We start from the raw sequence: 18,005 nt of genomic DNA, 5'->3' as shown, positions 1-18,005 counted from the left end.
CGCCACTTTGAGTGGGTGTGCCTCATTCTGGGCGTGGAGCCCCATCCTGACCGGTTGATGACCTTCTATTCTTGGAGGTGCATCCAGGGGTGGTACACCTTGGTCAATCGGATCAAGGGGTTGAAGATCTGCGCTACCGAGCGCAGTCTTCGGTCGTGGAAGCGTGAGTTTTTTTATATCTCCGCTCGCGTCATCCCCCTTGCGATGACCTTTAAGAATGAGAGAGCACTCCCCGCCCTTCACGCCCTCAACTACCAGGAGGCGGAGTGGTTTGCCAAGATCTCCCGGGTCCAGACTCCGGTCTAACCGCTTTGCGGAGTCTGGGATGGTGATGCTTGGGATGAGTCGGGTGTGGAAGGAGGCGTCACAGGTTCCCATCGTCCTCGAATACGGTTTGAACTCTGTCCCTTACGGTATGCTCTGTCTTCTTTGTTTATATAGGTTTGTCTTCTAACTGTTTTTCTTTTATTTCAGAGGGGAACGACTTGCAGTCGCTCCTGCATCCGCGGGAGGCTGATAGTCCCGCTCGGATGGGTACTCGTGCTCTAGATGAGAACGAGTTGCCCATCCTTGAACAGACGGCGGATCGGTTCGTGGAGGTCTACCCGCCAGGCCACGAGATCCTGAGCGCCAGGCGTCCAGGTAAGGAGTTATTCAACCCTCGACCCCTCAATGCTGAAACCTCTGCTGGAATTCCTCTAATCTTGTGTTCTGATGAGGAATCCGCAGATGGTCCTCCGTTGGTGCGGAAGAAGAAGGCTGCCGGCGGGAAGGGGAAGGCGAAGGTTGCCTCCACTGCCGATCCGGTGCCTCGGTCTGATTCAGAGACTGAGAGCGAGGAGGTGGCGGGGAACCCTGGTGGTGATAAGACCACTGCTCCAGAGGCTGAGACGACCGTCACCTCCGAGCAGCCCAGGACAACGACGGTGAGCGGCGTGAAGAGGCCGGCTCCATCGGGTTCGTCCCCGCCTGTTCGCACTTTTAGGCTCAAGAAAACCCGTAAGTACAAACTTCCTTTACTTTTTAACTTCATATCTTTCCGCCATTATACTTATATCTTCTTTGTGCAGGCGTGGATGCTACCGCATTCCAGGGTGGAGCGGGGAGGAGCACCCTGGACATCTCCGCCAGTTGAGCCAACTGTTCCAACTGCGATGACATCTCCGCCGGCTGTCAGTGCCATATTTACTGAATCTGTTACTGAGCCGGCGGTGACTATTCCTGCGGGTACTTCCGCAGCGGCGACCACGGTTGTGAGTTCACCTCCGGTGAGTTCACCTCCGTTGGTTTCTACCGCGGTGGCCTCCATGCCTCCTCCGACGTCGGCAGCTACGGCCGATCCTCCAGGTATGCTTGGGGCTTCTCGCCAACCTCTGCCTCCTTCCCATCTGCCTGACCTCTTGGATGGATTTCCCTTGGGTTCAGGTGATGGGTTTGGCGGCTATCGGCCTGTTGTCGACCCTACAGGTGCGTAGGGTTCTTTTGGCCTTTTTTTATCATCTTTTCCTAACTGCTTTTTGTTTTTTGCAGTGTCGGATTCCAATGAAGTGTATGTTCCACGATGGAACATCCGCCGAGGAACAACCCTTCGCACGCCTGTGGAGTGCGTGGAGTGGGCTCGTCAAGCAGCTCCCAGTGGTGCGTTGGGGGAAGCCATGGCTAGCTACTGTGACATCTGCCCCGATCCGACCCGACCCAGGTACCCGTTTCTCCGATCCGATCTCTTTCTTTTATGATTTAATATTTATTTATACTTATACTTTACTTTTAATAATAATAATATACTTTCCTTCCTTTTTCTTCTCTCTTTTCCTTCCCGCCGTCCCGTCCCTCTTCTTCTCTCTTTCCGCCTTCTTTTCCCTCTTGTTGCCATCCCGCCTCTTTCTCTCTCTTGTCGTTGTTCCGCCCTTAAGCCTTGAACCCCTAACTGTCCTTTGTTCCTTCCCGCCTAAGGTTGTCTGCGCAGCTCCACGCGCCAGACTCCTTACAAGGAAGCCTGCGCGATGACCAGTTGTTCCTGCGATACGCGAGGCAAACTGTTCTCGCAGCGCGCTAAGAATTGTAGTTCTTCTCGCAGCGCGCTAAGAACGGAAGTTCTTCCCGCGACGCGCTAAGAATTGTAGTTCTTCTCGCAGCGCGCTAAGAATGGTAGTTCTTCCCGCGACGCGCTAAGGATTCTAGTTCTTCCCGCGGCGCGCTGTGGACTGTTCTCTGTCTGCCTTCGCCCTCGCGCGTGCGCTCGATGCCTTCTCGCGCTAAACCCTTTGAGTCTTTTCTTCTGTTTAATCCAGCCGTTTACTTTTGTGATGTCTTATCTCCTGTGTTGTTGACCTGACCTATCTTGTGTCTGAAAAGCCACTTTTGGCGCAGCATGCGCACCAACCCCATTGGTTGGCAGAAAAAGTGACTGACATTATCTTTTGAGATCTGCTTTTTCCATGCTTGACCAGTACCTTTATCTGACCCTCCCATGCCTGTTTACTGTTACCTGTCAGCTTTTCCTTTGCCCCATGCAGCTGCCATATCTTTTGATATCTTTTGCTTTTGGAATCTTTTACTTTTTTGGAGATCTTTTCCCCCTTTTCTAGGGATTGTGTTCCTTAGGGTTTCCCTATAAATAATAATGTTAATTTCCTAACACTACACACACAAAGCACTTAAACTCTCCTGTTCTCTCTTACTCCTTGCCGTTGTTCTTCCTCTGCCGTCTCCTCTCTCTTTGCCTTCGTCTTCTATCCTGTTCTGCCCTGCTTTTCCGGTAATATATATATTATATATAATAATTTACTTATTAATTATGCTAACTTATAATCAAGACTTAAATCAAAACATTAAAACAATAATCTTATTTATAGGTTAACTTGTGCTTGTTTAAAGTTGGTTCTTGCTTTATCTTACACCGCATCGTTTATCAAGTGAGTAATCTCGTACCTAATCCCTTTTTATTTTTAATGTTTTGGGATGTTCATGTGTTCATACAAACTTAGAGTCTTAAACTTGTTTATGAACTTTAGTCGCGTAGTATCCCATGTGTTGAGGACGTAGACTTGGCTGTTTATTTGTATGTGTGGATCATTAACCGTCTTGTCGGTCTATTCCGCAGTTCTCATGGTACCATTAGATGAACACGGGAGAACTATCGTTTATGATTTTCTCTTTTGTTTACACTTGCACAGTCTTTCTTGTTTGTGAGCTCAATTGTGAGCACTGGCAGTCTATGAGTATGAATCTTAGAGTTGGTCCCGATCGGATTACACCCTTGTTGAAAACCAGACATACACATGTTGCGCGCAGATTTATTGTTATCTATGTATTGTATTAAACTTGATTTCTCACCAACACGCAAGTGTTTGACGTTTATTTTAACACATGTTCAGGTTTGCTGTAGCTACATTTGGAGCTTGTGGACACGTAGGACGTTTTTACTTTTGGACCTAGATTAAAATGTATCAAGACAAGTTATTGTTGTTCGAATATTTTGCCTTATAATATATTGATTTATGTTGATTTATGTTATCTTGTGTTTACGTTGCGCGTGCGTGAATGAATATATTTATTAAATATTGACACCCAATAGTGTCACGAGTAATGAAACAATATGTGGCGCCCCGATGTATAATCCGCCTTTGGTCGGGGTGTTACAGATTGGTATCAGAGCTCGTTGACTTTAGGATAGGTGGTTAGACGTAACGGCCTAGAATACCTAAGAGTCCCTTCTCGCGCATGAGAGAAATCTCATGTTTGCGCGCTTATTGTTAATTACTCGTTATTTATAAATATGCTTGCGCAGACGCAGCGTATGGTTTTATGTTTTATTTCACGACATTTCGATTATTGCTGAATTTCGATTTTTATTGATTTTACTTACATATTCGTTTGTTGGGATTGATAATCCGAAAAGTCATGGTGATACATGAATAGTTGATTTTCAATTTCCATTTACGATTATGTTCTGAGGTTGGAGACTTGAAAAGTCATGGTGATACATGAATTGTCAACCTCCAATACTCATTTTCTCGTATATTTTAAATTGGGAATTCGGAAAGTCATGGTGATACATGAATTGTAGATTCTTGATTCGAATTTGTTACCTTTATTAAGTCTGCATTTAGGGTCATTTATTTTACTTTAACTTTTGACAGTAACTGACTCCGCGAAACCAAGCTTTTCGAGGTTATACTTTGCGCTAAAACCAAGATATTAACTAAAAATTAAAACTTTTATAGAATGCCTCCGCTATCTCGCCGTCATCAGAGGAGAGAAGCCTCGCGCAGGCGTAGACAGCAACGTTCCCAGGAAATGGCCGCCACAATAGCCTAAGCTTTGAGCCAAAACAATACCTCCGGTTATAACATTAAGTCCTTTAACGCGGGTAACCCTCCAAAGTTCACAGGTCTTGAAGGAGCCACCGTGATGCTCCAGTGGCTTGAGAAAATAGAAAACACTTTCCTCCACACCCAATGCCCCTCAGACAGACGAACCCTATATGCCTCCAGTGTCCTGGAAGCAAGGGCGCTTACATGGTGGAATGGAGTAGCTCATGCGCGTGGCGCAGAAGCTGCTTCTAGCATGACATGGGAGGAAATCAAGGAAATTCTGACGCGAGAATTCTGCCCTCCCAACGAAGTTAAGCGCCTGGAGGAGGAATTTTGGAATCTTAAGCAATACAGCGGTGAAGCGCGCGAGTACGTGACGCGCTTCCATGAACTAAGCCTGCTTGTCCCTCACCTTGTTACCCCTTCCCGCCGAGACATAGAGAAATTCCTTGGGGGTCTCCCCATGGAAATTCAAGATTCTGTATGGGCCAGAAACCCAGTTACCCTCTCTGACGCCATCGAATTGGCCGCTGTGCTCAGCGACAACCATGTCAGAGCAGGAACCCTGTTCCTGCGGGGAACTGAGAAGACCAAACCCACCAAAACTGTCACACCCGGCCCTGAGCGGCGGAAACAGCCGGGCGCGCGCGAGTGGGGATTGATAATTAAGCACGGGCCATTGCAAACATTCAAAGTAAGATTTTCATTGCGCATGAAATGTTTAATACAAATACATTACATTGTTTAAAAATTACATAAAAACATCCAAGTATAAAAACTGTTGAAGATTTCCACTCCGTATCCCCTTGCGCGGCGGGAACAACCACGCGCATCGAAGGGATAGAACTAAAATCTTCCAAAAAGCTAGTTTTAGATGTTCAGCGTGAGGTGCTCTATGTGTGACTCCATGCGCTACCTAGTTATCTCCTGAAAGACACGTAAAAACATTTGAATCAGTATAAACTGAGTGAGTTCACAAGTTTTAGTAACTTGATAAATCGTATCGCGTCATAAACATAATTCTGATAGCATCATTGAAACACATGCTTAGTAAAACATAGTTCTGAACTTAATCTGATAAAAATCGTTCCGCGGTTTACGCGCGAACATTTCTGGGAACTGTGCTCGTCTGTGTAAGTGGCGCTGCCACTAGGAGCGAAACAAGTAATACCGTCCCGCGGGTTACGCGCGGACACATCTGAAAAACCGTGCTCGTCTGCGTAAGTGGCGCTGCCACTACGAGCGAATAATACCGTCCCGCGGGTTACGCGCAGACGTTGTGCCGGAAAACAAGGCGCTCGTCCATGCAAAGAGGCGCGACCCCTACGAGCGGGCTCAAACCCATAGTACTGCCCCATGACCATACTAGGCACTCGTCCATGCAAAGAGGTGCGACCCCTACGAGTGGGTGGATCAAACCAGCAGTCCCTACCCTTAGAGTTCCAATGGTAAAGTGATCACTTACTCGAATCTGGTGCACTATCATCGAAAAACCATAGATAACCGTTCGCATTGCTCATCATGAAACATAACTTAAACACATAATCGCTTGCATAGCTTGTAAGTATACCATGATAAAACATTATTTAAGTACGTGTCCCTCGCCCCGAAAACAGTTTAAAAATAGTGAAAACAGTGAAAATAGGGGCTGTGAGACTCACCTGTGGTTCTTGTTAAGGGGTTAATCGAGATTCGGGTTTTCTTGGTGTTGGCCTCGGAATCGAAGGTCCAGAATACGATTAAATAACAAGAAGTATATATATATTAAGATCAAGAAATAGGAGAGTATAAGGGTTGGAAAGTAGATCTCAAGGTTATATTCTCGGCTTACCTAGTAACAGGATCGGAAATGAAAACAACGGATGCTTGGGAGAGGATTAGTGCAAGTTTGCAGTTCTTTGAAGTGTGTTTTGGGTGATAATTTAGGTTACATATTTATAGGCAAACTCAAGGGAACACAATCCCTTGCTTTAGGGGATTGTAATCTTTTCATATCTAGGTGTAATGATGATAAAGTATGGAAATTATTATTATTTATTTAAAAGTGGAGTAGTGGATAAAAGATTTGATTTGATTTGGTCAGGACATGCAGGTCTGGGGTTGGTGAGATTAGGGTGGCTGACAGTTGACTTTTCATGTTACAGTGTGCTTTTTTCCAGGTACTTTTGTCAGTGTACAGTAAAAAGTGGAAAATCTCTGAAACACGCTACTGTTTCCTTTTGGGCGGGAGTAATCTCCTTACGTCTGGAGAATAGACTAAGTGTTCTGTGCGTATCACTTTGTGCGCATAGCTTTCTGCGTGAAGGACATTTCTTTGCTGCGGGTAGGTGCGTAACCTTCTCGCAGTTAGGGACATTGAGTTTCATTTGTAGATTCTCCAGGTGGTCTTGGTATTTCAACATAGTGATCAGTTATGTCGAAGTCAATTCCATCTTGGAGCTTCAGACAAACTAGCTCTCAATGTTCCCGCCATGCGGGGAGGTTAGTTCCCTTCCGCACGCGCATAAACGATTTAGGGTGCTCCCGCCTTAGCATCATGCGTGACGGTCAACCCATTAGACAACATAACGTTAAGGTACATGAAAACATAAAGCCAAAACATTCGCGCATGGCGCATATAACATATGCCCACGCTGGTTCTTAACATGACGCGCTCGCGCAGGGCGCACATAATATGCCCGCGCTGACTAACATGGCGCGTTCGCGCAGGGCGCACATACAAATGCACGCGCTGACTAACATGGCGCGCTCGCGCAGGGCGCACATAACAAATGCACGCGCTGATTCTAATATGGCGCGCTCGCGCAGGGCGCACATAACAAATGCACGCGCTGATTCTAATATGGCGCGCTCGCGCAAGGCGCATATAACAAAATTACCCAATATTTAGGTTGATTACTTGGTTTAAGGGATAGGGAATTTACCGGGTGTCACATTCTCCCCCTGTTAAGCGAATTTCGTCCCGAAATTTAGGAGACGTTGCTGGCAGAAGCCATGCTCTGAAAGAGGTGTGGGTATTTCTTGCGTATTTGATCTTCTCTTTCCCAAGTGAATTCAGGCCCACGCCTTGATTTCCATTGAACCTTTACTAACTTGATTTTGCTTCTGCGCAACTTTTGTTCTTTCCAATCGGTTACTGCTATAGGTTCTTCTACGAAGTGCAGCTGTTTGTCGATATGAATCTCTTCCAACGGCAAAATCAACGTTTCGTCAGATAAGCACTTTTTGAGGTTGGACACATGAAACGTATCATGAACTCCACTGAGTTCGGCGGGTAAACGGAGTTTATAAGCAACCGGACCGATCCTTTCCAGGATCTCAAATGGTCCAATGTAGCGCGGATTCAACTTTCCTCGCTTGCCGAAACGGGGGACTCCTTTCCATGGAGAGACTTTCAAAAGTACTCTATCCCCTACTTGAAACTCCAACGGTTTCCTTCGCACATCTGCGTAGCTCTTCTGTCTATTGCGCGCTGTCTTAAGGCGATCCCTTATCTGAAAAATCTTGTCTGTTGTTTCTTGGATCAATTCTGGACCAGTCATTTGCTTGTCACCCACTTCAGCCCAGCACAGTGGGGATCTACACTTGCGCCCATACAAAGCTTCGAACGGCGCAGCCTTGATGCTTGTGTGATAACTGTTGTTGTAAGAAAATTCAACCAATGGGAGATGAGTATCCCAGCTACCACCGAAATCGATTGCGCACGCGCGCAGCATATCTTCCAATGTCTGGATTGTTCGCTCGCTTTGTCCATCTGTTTGGGGATGATATGCCGTACTCATGTCAAGACGAGTACCTAAAGCCCCTTGTAACGATCTCCAAAATCTTGAGGTGAACCGACTATCTCTATCAGAAATGATGGACACTGGGACTCCATGTTTTGAAACTACTTCTCGAATATACAATCGGGCTAACTTTTCCATCTTATCGGTTTCCTTGATTGGTAGGAAGTGCGCTGACTTGGTTAGCCGATCTACAATAACCCAGATCGTGTCATAACCCCCAGGTGTCCTTGGCAGTTTGGTGATGAAGTCCATAGAGATTTGTTCCCACTTCCACATGGGAATTTCTGGCTGTTGAAGCAACCCTGATGGTTTCTGGTATTCAGCCTTTACCTTCGAACACGTCAGGCACTTACTGACATACGTCGCGATGGCGCCTTTAAGATTGGGCCACCAATACAGCGCTTTAACATCTTGGTACATCTTGTCTGCGCCAGGATGTACGGAATACCGCGTCTTGTGAGCTTCGTTTAATACTTGCTCGCGCAATCCTCCCTTGAGAGGGACCCATATGCGGTTAGCAAAGTACCGAGTGTCGTTCTCTTTGAGCTCCAAATCCTTAATCATACCCCCAAGGGATTCGTTTTTAACAAACTCTGGTTTCAAGGCTTCTTGCTGAGCGTCTCGGATGCGGGTAGAGAGATCTGCGCGAATGGTCAACCTTAGAGCCTTGACTCGTAGCGTTTTTATTCGCTCCTTCCTACTTAGCGCGTCTGCTACCACATTCGCCTTTCCAGGGTGGTACTTAATTTCACAATCATAATCATTCAACAACTCCACCCATCTTCGTTGCCTCATGTTTAAATCCTTTTGATCAAATATATGTTGAAGGCTCTTGTGATCCGTAAAGATTATACACTTTGTACCATAGAGGTAATGGCGCCAAATCTTTAGCGCGAAGACAACCGCTCCAAGTTCCAGATCATGCGTTGTGTAGTTCTTTTTATTGGTCTTGAGTTGGCGCGAGGCATACGCTATGACTTTGTTCCGCTGCATAAGGACACATCCGAGTCCCTGATGTGAAGCGTCGCAGTAAACGACGATGTCATCCGTCCCCTCGGGCAAAGACAAAATTGGCGCACTACATAACTTCTGTTTCAACATTTGAAACGCTGCTTCCTGACTTTCGCCCCAAACAAACTTCTTGTCTTTCTGAGTTAGCGCGGTCAGAGGTAGAGCTATCTTGGAGAAGTTCTCAATGAAGCGTCGATAGTAGCCAGCTAGTCCTAGGAATTGCCTCACCTCAGTTGGGGTTTTTGGCGCTTCCCAGTTTTCGATGGCCTTGACTTTGGAAGGATCAACGTGTATTCCTTTCTCGTTTACAACGTGACCGAGAAAGTGAACTTCTCTAAGCCAAAACTCACATTTGGAAAACTTCGCATACAACTTTTCTTTCCTCAACAATTCCAAAATCAATCTCAGGTGTTGCTCATGCTCGGCCTTGGTCCGAGAGTAAATCAGAATATCATCTATAAACACAATCACAAACTTGTCCAAGTATGGTTTGCACACGCGGTTCATCAGATCCATGAACACAGCCGGCGCATTAGTTAGCCCGAAAGGCATCACTAAGAACTCATAATGGCCGTATCTAGTTCGGAAGGCTGTTTTCGGCACATCTTCCTCATGGACCCTAAGTTGGTGGTATCCGGACCGTAGATCTATCTTCGAATAATAACTGGATCCCTGCAACTGGTCAAATAAGTCGTCAATCCTTGGTAAGGGGTACCGATTCTTGACTGTCAGCTTGTTCAGCTCCCTATAGTCAATACACATCCGGAAGGAACCATCCTTCTTCTTAACAAACAGTAATGGAGCTCCCCAAGGTGAAAAGCTTGGGCGTATGAAACCCTTATCCAATAGTTCCTGTAACTGATTGGATAGCTCTTGCATCTCAGATGGAGCTAATCGATAAGGCGCTCGAGCTACTGGCGCAGCTCCTGGGACTAAATCAATACGAAATTCGACTTGTCGCGGCGGCGGTAATCCGGGCAAATCTTCAGGGAAAACTTCTGGAAATTCGCGCACTACTGGTAAGTCTTCAATTCTTCGCTCATCTCCTTTCTTCTCTACTACATGCGCCAGGAAGGCGTAGCACCCTTTCCTTAGGCACTTGCGCGCCTTTAGGCACGAAATCAGTTTCGTCGCAACTCCCCTTCTTTCCCCTTGAATTACCAAGGTTTCTCCGTTCGACAGTGGGACCCGAACCTGCTTCTCATGGCAAATAACTTCCGCGCGGTTCTCGACTAACCAATCCATACCTACCACAATGTCAAAACTTCCCAAGTCTATTGGCAACAAATTAATATTGAACCCGTGACCTCCCATGACTATTACACATTGTTCAGTTCTTTCGTTCGCGCATAACTGCCTACCATTGGCTAGTTCTATAGTATAAGGCGTGTCTAGCCTACTGGTTGCTAGGCCTAGGGAGTCTTTAAACTCAGCAGATATAAAACTTAGGTCAGCGCCAGTATCAAATAAAACAGATTCAAAATGGCCGTTAAGCAAAAACGTACCGGTTACCACATTCGGCTCTTCTTTAGCTTCGCCCGCGCCGATCACGAAAGCTCTCCCGCGAGCTTGGTTTCCCTTTTGCGGGCAATCCCGACTAAAATGCCCTGGCTTCCCGCATGCGTAGCAGTTGTCGCTCGCTCCAGCTTCTCTGACACGGCAATTCATCGTCTTGTGCCCTGGTCTGCCACATTTGGCACATTCGATTCTTGCGCATTCACCCTCGTGGTGATACTTGCATTTGTTGCACCATGGGCGAGGCCCGCTGTATCCTTTCCTTGATGGCTCCGCGGCTTGGATCGCGTAAGCCCTTACGCTCTCCTGCTTCTTGAACGGTGGTTGCTTGGAGTCGGACCCTCGGTGGTGAGAGTTCCACTTCCTCTTGGGATCAGAGGTTCGCTGCTCGATTCCGCGCGTAGTTAACATACCCGCACGGACCGTATCCCTTGTAAGGGTGATGGCCCGCGCTACCGCCTCATCAAAGGTTGGAGGCGCTGCGGCGTTGAGCGGAACCCTAACGACAGGAGGTAACCCAAAAATATACCTCTCGATCTTCTTTTCCTCCGTGTTTGCCATGTCTGGCACTAACTGGCAAAGCTCATTGAACCGGTTGTTGTAGGCGTCGATATCCGTTCCTACCATGGTGTGGTTCCAGAATTCCTGCTGCAGACTCTGGATTTCTGCGCGAGAGCAGAACTTTCTCATCATCATTTCCTTCAGTTCTTCCCAGGTCTTGTGAAGAGCAACTTCTCGCCCCAAAGTCTTCACTTGAAGCTTCCACCAAGACGAAGCTGCTTCTTGGAACATGCAGGTCGCGTAAAGGACCTTCTGGTTCTCACTACATCTGCTAATGGAGAGAACTGTCTCCATCTTGTCAATCCAGTTGTAGAGCCCAATGGCCCCTTCGGTACCCTTGAATGGCCAAGGCCTACAGGCCATAAATGTCTTATAGGAGCATCCTTTGTCCAAGGCTCCTGATTCGGGTTCTGGGGTCTCGTTCTGACGACCCTGACTTGATTCGGCCTTGCTGGCCTCATGTGTCGCAATCGCCTGCGCGATTATTTCCGCGAGTTCCTCGGGTGTCATGGTGATTCCCTTGGCTCTAGTTGGAGGCATTCTCGCTTTAAAAGAGTGAAAATATATTAAACTTAGCGCATGTACTCTGAGCACATAATGTTCTTTATCTTTATTCACTAGACACTGTGTGACCCGTGTTCCTAAGTGTGTGTATAGTTTCTTTTGAAAATATTTTCTTTGAAAAATATTTCATGCGATTCCCCAACGGTTATAGTCTAGGTTAAAACTTCTTTTCCTAGTTCGCTATAACCAGTGCTCTGATACCAATCTGTCACACCCGGCCCTGAGCGGCGGAAACAGCCGGGCGCGCGCGAGTGGGGATTGATAATTAAGCACGGGCCATTGCAAACATTCAAAGTAAGATTTTCATTGCGCATGAAATGTTTAATACAAATACATTACATTGTTTAAAAATTACATAAAAACATCCAAGTATAAAAACTGTTGAAGATTTCCACGCCGTATCCCCTTGCGCGGCGGGAACAACCACGCGCATCGAAGGGATAGAACTAAAATCTTCCAAAAAGCTAGTTTTAGATGTTCAGCGTGAGGTGCTCTATGTGTGACTCCATGCGCTACCTAGTTATCTCCTGAAAGACACGTAAAAACATTTGAATCAGTATAAACTGAGTGAGTTCACAAGTTTTAGTAACTTGATAAATCGTATCGCGTCATAAACATAATTCTGATAGCATCATTGAAACACATGCTTAGTAAAACATAGTTCTGAACTTAATCTGATAAAAATCGTTCCGCGGTTTACGCGCGAACATTTCTGGGAACTGTGCTCGTCTGTGTAAGTGGCGCTGCCACTAGGAGCGAAACAAGTAATACCGTCCCGCGGGTTACGCGCGGACACATCTGAAAAACCGTGCTCGTCTGCGTAAGTGGCGCTGCCACTACGAGCGAATAATACCGTCCCGCGGGTTACGCGCAGACGTTGTGCCGGAAAACAAGGCGCTCGTCCATGCAAAGAGGCGCGACCCCTACGAGCGGGCTCAAACCCATAGTACTGCCCCATGACCATACTAAGCACTCGTCCATGCAAAGAGGTGCGACCCCTACGAGTGGGTGGATCAAACCAGCAGTCCCTACCCTTAGAGTTCCAATGGTAAAGTGATCACTTACTCGAATCTGGTGCACTATCATCGAAAAACCATAGATAACCGTTCGCATTGCTCATCATGAAACATAACTTAAACACATAATCGCTTGCATAGCTTGTAAGTATACCATGATAAAACATTATTTAAGTACGTGTCCCTCGCCCCGAAAACAGTTTAAAAATAGTGAAAACAGTGAAAATAGGGGCTGTGAGACTCACCTGTGGTTCTTGTTAAGGGGTTAATCGAGATTCGGGTTTTCTTGGTGTTGGCCTCGGAATCGAAGGTCCAGAATACGATTAAATAACAAGAAGTATATATATATTAAGATCAAGAAATAGGAGAGTATAAGGGTTGGAAAGTAGATCTCAAGGTTATATTCTCGGCTTACCTAGTAACAGGATCGGAAATGAAAACAACGGATGCTTGGGAGAGGATTAGTGCAAGTTTGCAGTTCTTTGAAGTGTGTTTTGGGTGATAATTTAGGTTACATATTTATAGGCAAACTCAAGGGAACACAATCCCTTGCTTTAGGGGATTGTAATCTTTTCATATCTAGGTGTAATGATGATAAAGTATGGAAATTATTATTATTTATTTAAAAGTGGAGTAGTGGATAAAAGATTTGATTTGATTTGGTCAGGACATGCAGGTCTGGGGTTGGTGAGATTAGGGTGGCTGACAGTTGACTTTTCATGTTACAGTGTGCTTTTTTCCAGGTACTTTTGTCAGTGTACAGTAAAAAGTGGAAAATCTCTGAAACACGCTACTGTTTCCTTTTGGGCGGGAGTAATCTCCTTACGTCTGGAGAATAGACTAAGTGTTCTGTGCGTATCACTTTGTGCGCATAGCTTTCTGCGTGAAGGACATTTCTTTGCTGCGGGTAGGTGCGTAACCTTCTCGCAGTTAGGGACATTGAGTTTCATTTATAGATTCTCCAGGTGGTCTTGGTATTTCAACATAGTGATCAGTTATGTCGAAGTCAATTCCATCTTGGAGCTTCAGACAAACTAGCTCTCAATGTTCCCGCCATGCGGGGAGGTTAGTTCCCTTCCGCACGCGCATAAACGATTTAGGGTGCTCCCGCCTTAGCATCATGCGTGACGGTCAACCCATTAGACAACATAACGTTAAGGTACATGAAAACATAAAGCCAAAAAATTCGCGCATGGCGCATATAACATATGCCCACGCTGGTTCTTAACATGACGCGCTCGCGCAGGGCGCACATAATATGCCCGCGCTGACTAACATGGCGCGTTCGCGCAGGGCGCACATACAAATGCACGCGCTGACTAACATGGCGCGTTCGCGCAGGGCGCACATACAAATGCACGCGCTGACTAACATGGCGCGCTCGCGCAGGGCGCACATAACAAATGCACGCGCTGATTCTAATATGGCGCGCTCGCGCAGGGCGCACATAACAAATGCACGCGCTGATTCTAATATGGCGCGCTCGCGCAAGGCGCATATAACAAAATTACCCAATATTTAGGTTGATTACTTGGTTTAAGGGATAGGGAATTTACCGGGTGTCACAAAAACTGTCCCTGAACCCGCAGAAACCAAACCAGAACCCTCAAACCATAACCAGAAACGTAGGCGCAGACAAGTCTACGCGCTTACCAGCCCGCCCATAGTCCAGCAACCCGCCTACCAACCTCTAGTATACGCCCCTCAACCCCTGTCAGCCTACCCAACTCCCCCTGTAGTCCACAACTATGCCCTAACCAATCCCGCACTCCCTGCCCCGCCAACTAAGAAACCCTACACAGGAAACCACCCCTTTTGCCCAACCTGTAGACTCCACCACCCACCTCAAGTCCCATGTCGACTTTGTAACCGATGGTGCCGCGCTGGTCACCTTGCAGAACACTGTAGAGTCCTTCCCGCCAATCCAATTGCGCCAACACCACCAGTCTACCCGCAGAACCCACAACCAACCTACCAAAACCCACGACCCAGATCGTGCTTCAACTGCGGTGATCCCAGTCATTTCCGGAACGCATGCCCGAGGCTACAAGTTCAGATTACGCAAGCGAATCCGGTGAACCAAATTTCGAACCAAGTGACGCGTGGCCGAGCTTTTAACATAACCGCGCACCAAGCGCAAGCGAATAATGACGTAGTTAATGGTACATTTTTGCTTAACGGACATTATGCTTCCGTACTTTTTGATACTGGCGCCGATAGAAGTTTTATTTCTCGCACGTTTGAGCAGAAGCTTGCGCGACCGCGCAACGACTTAAAAGAAAATTTTTCAGTTGAATTGGCTAATGGTGAAACTGTTTTAATTAACTCCGTGATTAAGGATTGCACGCTTAACCTTAACGAAAATGATTTTCTGATCGACCTCATCCCCATGCCTCTTGGAAGCTTGATGTTATTATTGGTATGGACTGGCTCTCGAAAAATCGCGCCGAAGTTATTTGCGCCAAGAAGTTGATTCGCATTCCTCGCGAAAATGGTGATCTTCATATCTACGGCGAGAAACCCTCCCGCGGTCTTAAACTTATGTCTTGCGCCGAAGCCCGAAGGCTCATGCGGAAAAGGTGTATTGCATTCTTAGCCCATGTGGTTAAACCTGCTGAAGAAAAGAAGCTTCGCGATATCCCTGTTGTGCGTGATTTCCCAGAAGTTTTTCCCGATGATCTTCCTGGTATCCCTCCCGCTCGTGAAGTCGAGTTCCGTATTGATCTTGTCCCTGGTGCTTCCCCCGTAGCCAAATCTCCTTATCGTCTTGCACCCGCTGAGATGCAAGAATTGGCAAGCCAACTTCAAGAGTTGACCGCTAAAGGATTCATTCGCCCTAGCTCTTCGCCCTGGGGTGCTCCGGTGTTGTTCGTTAAAAAGAAAGATGGTTCGTTTCGCATGTGTATTGATTACCGCGAGTTGAACAAACTCACCATTAAGAACCGGTATCCCTTACCGCGTATTGACGACCTCTTTGATCAACTCCAAGGTGCCTCTTGTTTCTCCAAGATCGATCTCCGCTCTGGCTATCACCAGTTGCGCATCCGCGATGAGGATGTTCCGAAGACTGCTTTTCGAACTCGTTATGGCCATTTTGAATTCTTGGTCATGTCCTTCGGTTTAACCAACGCACCCGCCGTTTTCATGGATCTAATGAATCGGGTGTGTAGGCCTTTCTTGGATAAATTCGTGATTGTGTTTATCGATGATGTTCTGGTGTATTCTAAGACCAAGGCCGAGCATGAGCAACATCTTCGGTTGGTATTGCAAAAGCTTAGAGCCGAGCAGCTCTTTGCCAAGCTCTCCAAGTGTGAATTCTGGTCTGATGAAGTACAGTTTCTTGGTCATGTTGTAAACAAGATGGGTATTCATGTCGACCCATCCAAGATTGAAGCAATCAAGAACTGGATTACGCCATCCACTCCTACCGAAATCCGTTCCTTCTTGGGCTTAGCTGGTTACTACCGGCGATTTATTTCGAACTTCTCAAAGATCGCATTGCCTTTAACAGCTCTAACGCACAAAGGTAAACCGTATATTTGGGGCTCGAAGCAAGAAGAAGCCTTTCTGACGCTCAAGCGTTTGTTGTGTGAAGCTCCTGTTCTTGCGCTACCTGAGGGTAATGATGATTTTGTCGTGTATTGCGATGCATCCAACCAAGGTCTCGGTTGTGTTCTTATGCAACGAGGCAAGGTTATCGCTTACGCATCAAGGCAACTCAAGGTTCACGAGAAGAATTATACAACTCACGACCTCGAACTAGGCGCAGTTGTTTTTGCCTTGAAGATCTGGAGACACTACCTTTATGGTACCAAGTGTATCCTCTACACTGACCATAAAAGCCTTCAGCATATCTTTGATCAAAAGGAACTCAACATGAGGCAACACCGATGGAACGAACTCATCAGCGATTACGATTGTGAGATCCGGTATCATCATGGTAAGGCTAATGTGGTAGCCGATGCGCTCAGCCGCAAACCCTGCCAGCTTAACTGTATCTTGCCGCGCACGCAGCTTCACTTTGCGCCGATTCAGAGCAATCTTGAATCACGCATTCGCGACGCGCAGCGCGCATCCATCAGTAATGGTAACCTTCGCGCCGAGTTAGCGTGTGGCGCGGAAGCGCACTTTGTCCCTAATCTGAGTATAATTCTCTGCTATCTCAATCGCATCTGGATTCCCTTTGATGAGAATCTTCGCGCTGATATCCTGAGTGAAGCACATAAATCTCGGTATTCTATTCATCCCGGCGCTGATAAAATGTACAAGGATTTGCGCATCACTTATTGGTGGCCCGGTATGAAAAAGGATATTGCTGTGTTCGTAGCTAAATGCCTGACTTGTTCCAAGGTAAAAGCTGAACACCAACGCCCATCTGGTTTGCTCGAACAACCAGAAATTCCTACGTGGAAATGGGAATGTATAGCGATGGACTTTATTACCAAGTTACCTTTGACAGCAAGCAAACATGATAGCATTTGGGTAATAGTGGATCGTTTGACTAAGTCTGCTCACTTTCTGCCCATTCGTGAAAACTACCGTGTTGAGCAACTCGCGCAGCTTTATGTCAAGGAAATTGTCTGCCGCCATGGTACTCCTTTGAGCATCATATCCGATCGCGATGGCCGTTTTATATCTCGCTTTTGGAAATCTCTCCAATCTGCGCTAGGAACTCGCTTGGACATGAGTACGGCATATCATCCTCAGACCGACGGTCAGTCTGAGCGAACTATTCAAACTCTTGAGGATATGCTCCGATCTAGTGTTCTTGATTTTGGAGGTAATTGGGATTCGCACCTGCCTTTGATCGAGTTCTCTTATAATAACAGCTATCATTCCAGTATTGGTATGGCCCCATTTGAAGCACTTTACGGTCGTAAGTGCCGCTCCCCGATTTGTTGGAGCGAAATGGGTGAAGCTCAAATCACAGGACCCGAACTTGTTCAAGAGACAACCGATAAAATCGCCAAGATCCGTGATCATCTGCTGACTGCCAGAAGCCGACAGAAGAGTTACGCAGATCGCAGGCGAAAGCCTCTCGAATTTCAAGTTGGTGATCTTGTTCTCCTCAAAGTGTCGCCTTGGAAAGGTGTTGTCCGCTTTGGGAAGAAAGGTAAGCTTGCTCCTCGATATGTTGGACCATTTAAGATTCTCGCGCGTATAGGAAAAGTTGCCTACAGACTTGACCTGCCGCCCGCGCTCAGTAATGTGCATCCAACGTTCCATGTATCCAATCT

This window comes from Bidens hawaiensis, unplaced genomic scaffold (genome assembly GCF_021521415.1).
Source record: "Bidens hawaiensis isolate Kalapana, Puna unplaced genomic scaffold, B.hawaiensis_p1.1 tig00067808_1, whole genome shotgun sequence".
Taxonomy (NCBI): Eukaryota; Viridiplantae; Streptophyta; class Magnoliopsida; order Asterales; family Asteraceae; genus Bidens; species Bidens hawaiensis.
Note: the sequence above shows the minus strand (reverse complement) of the source record.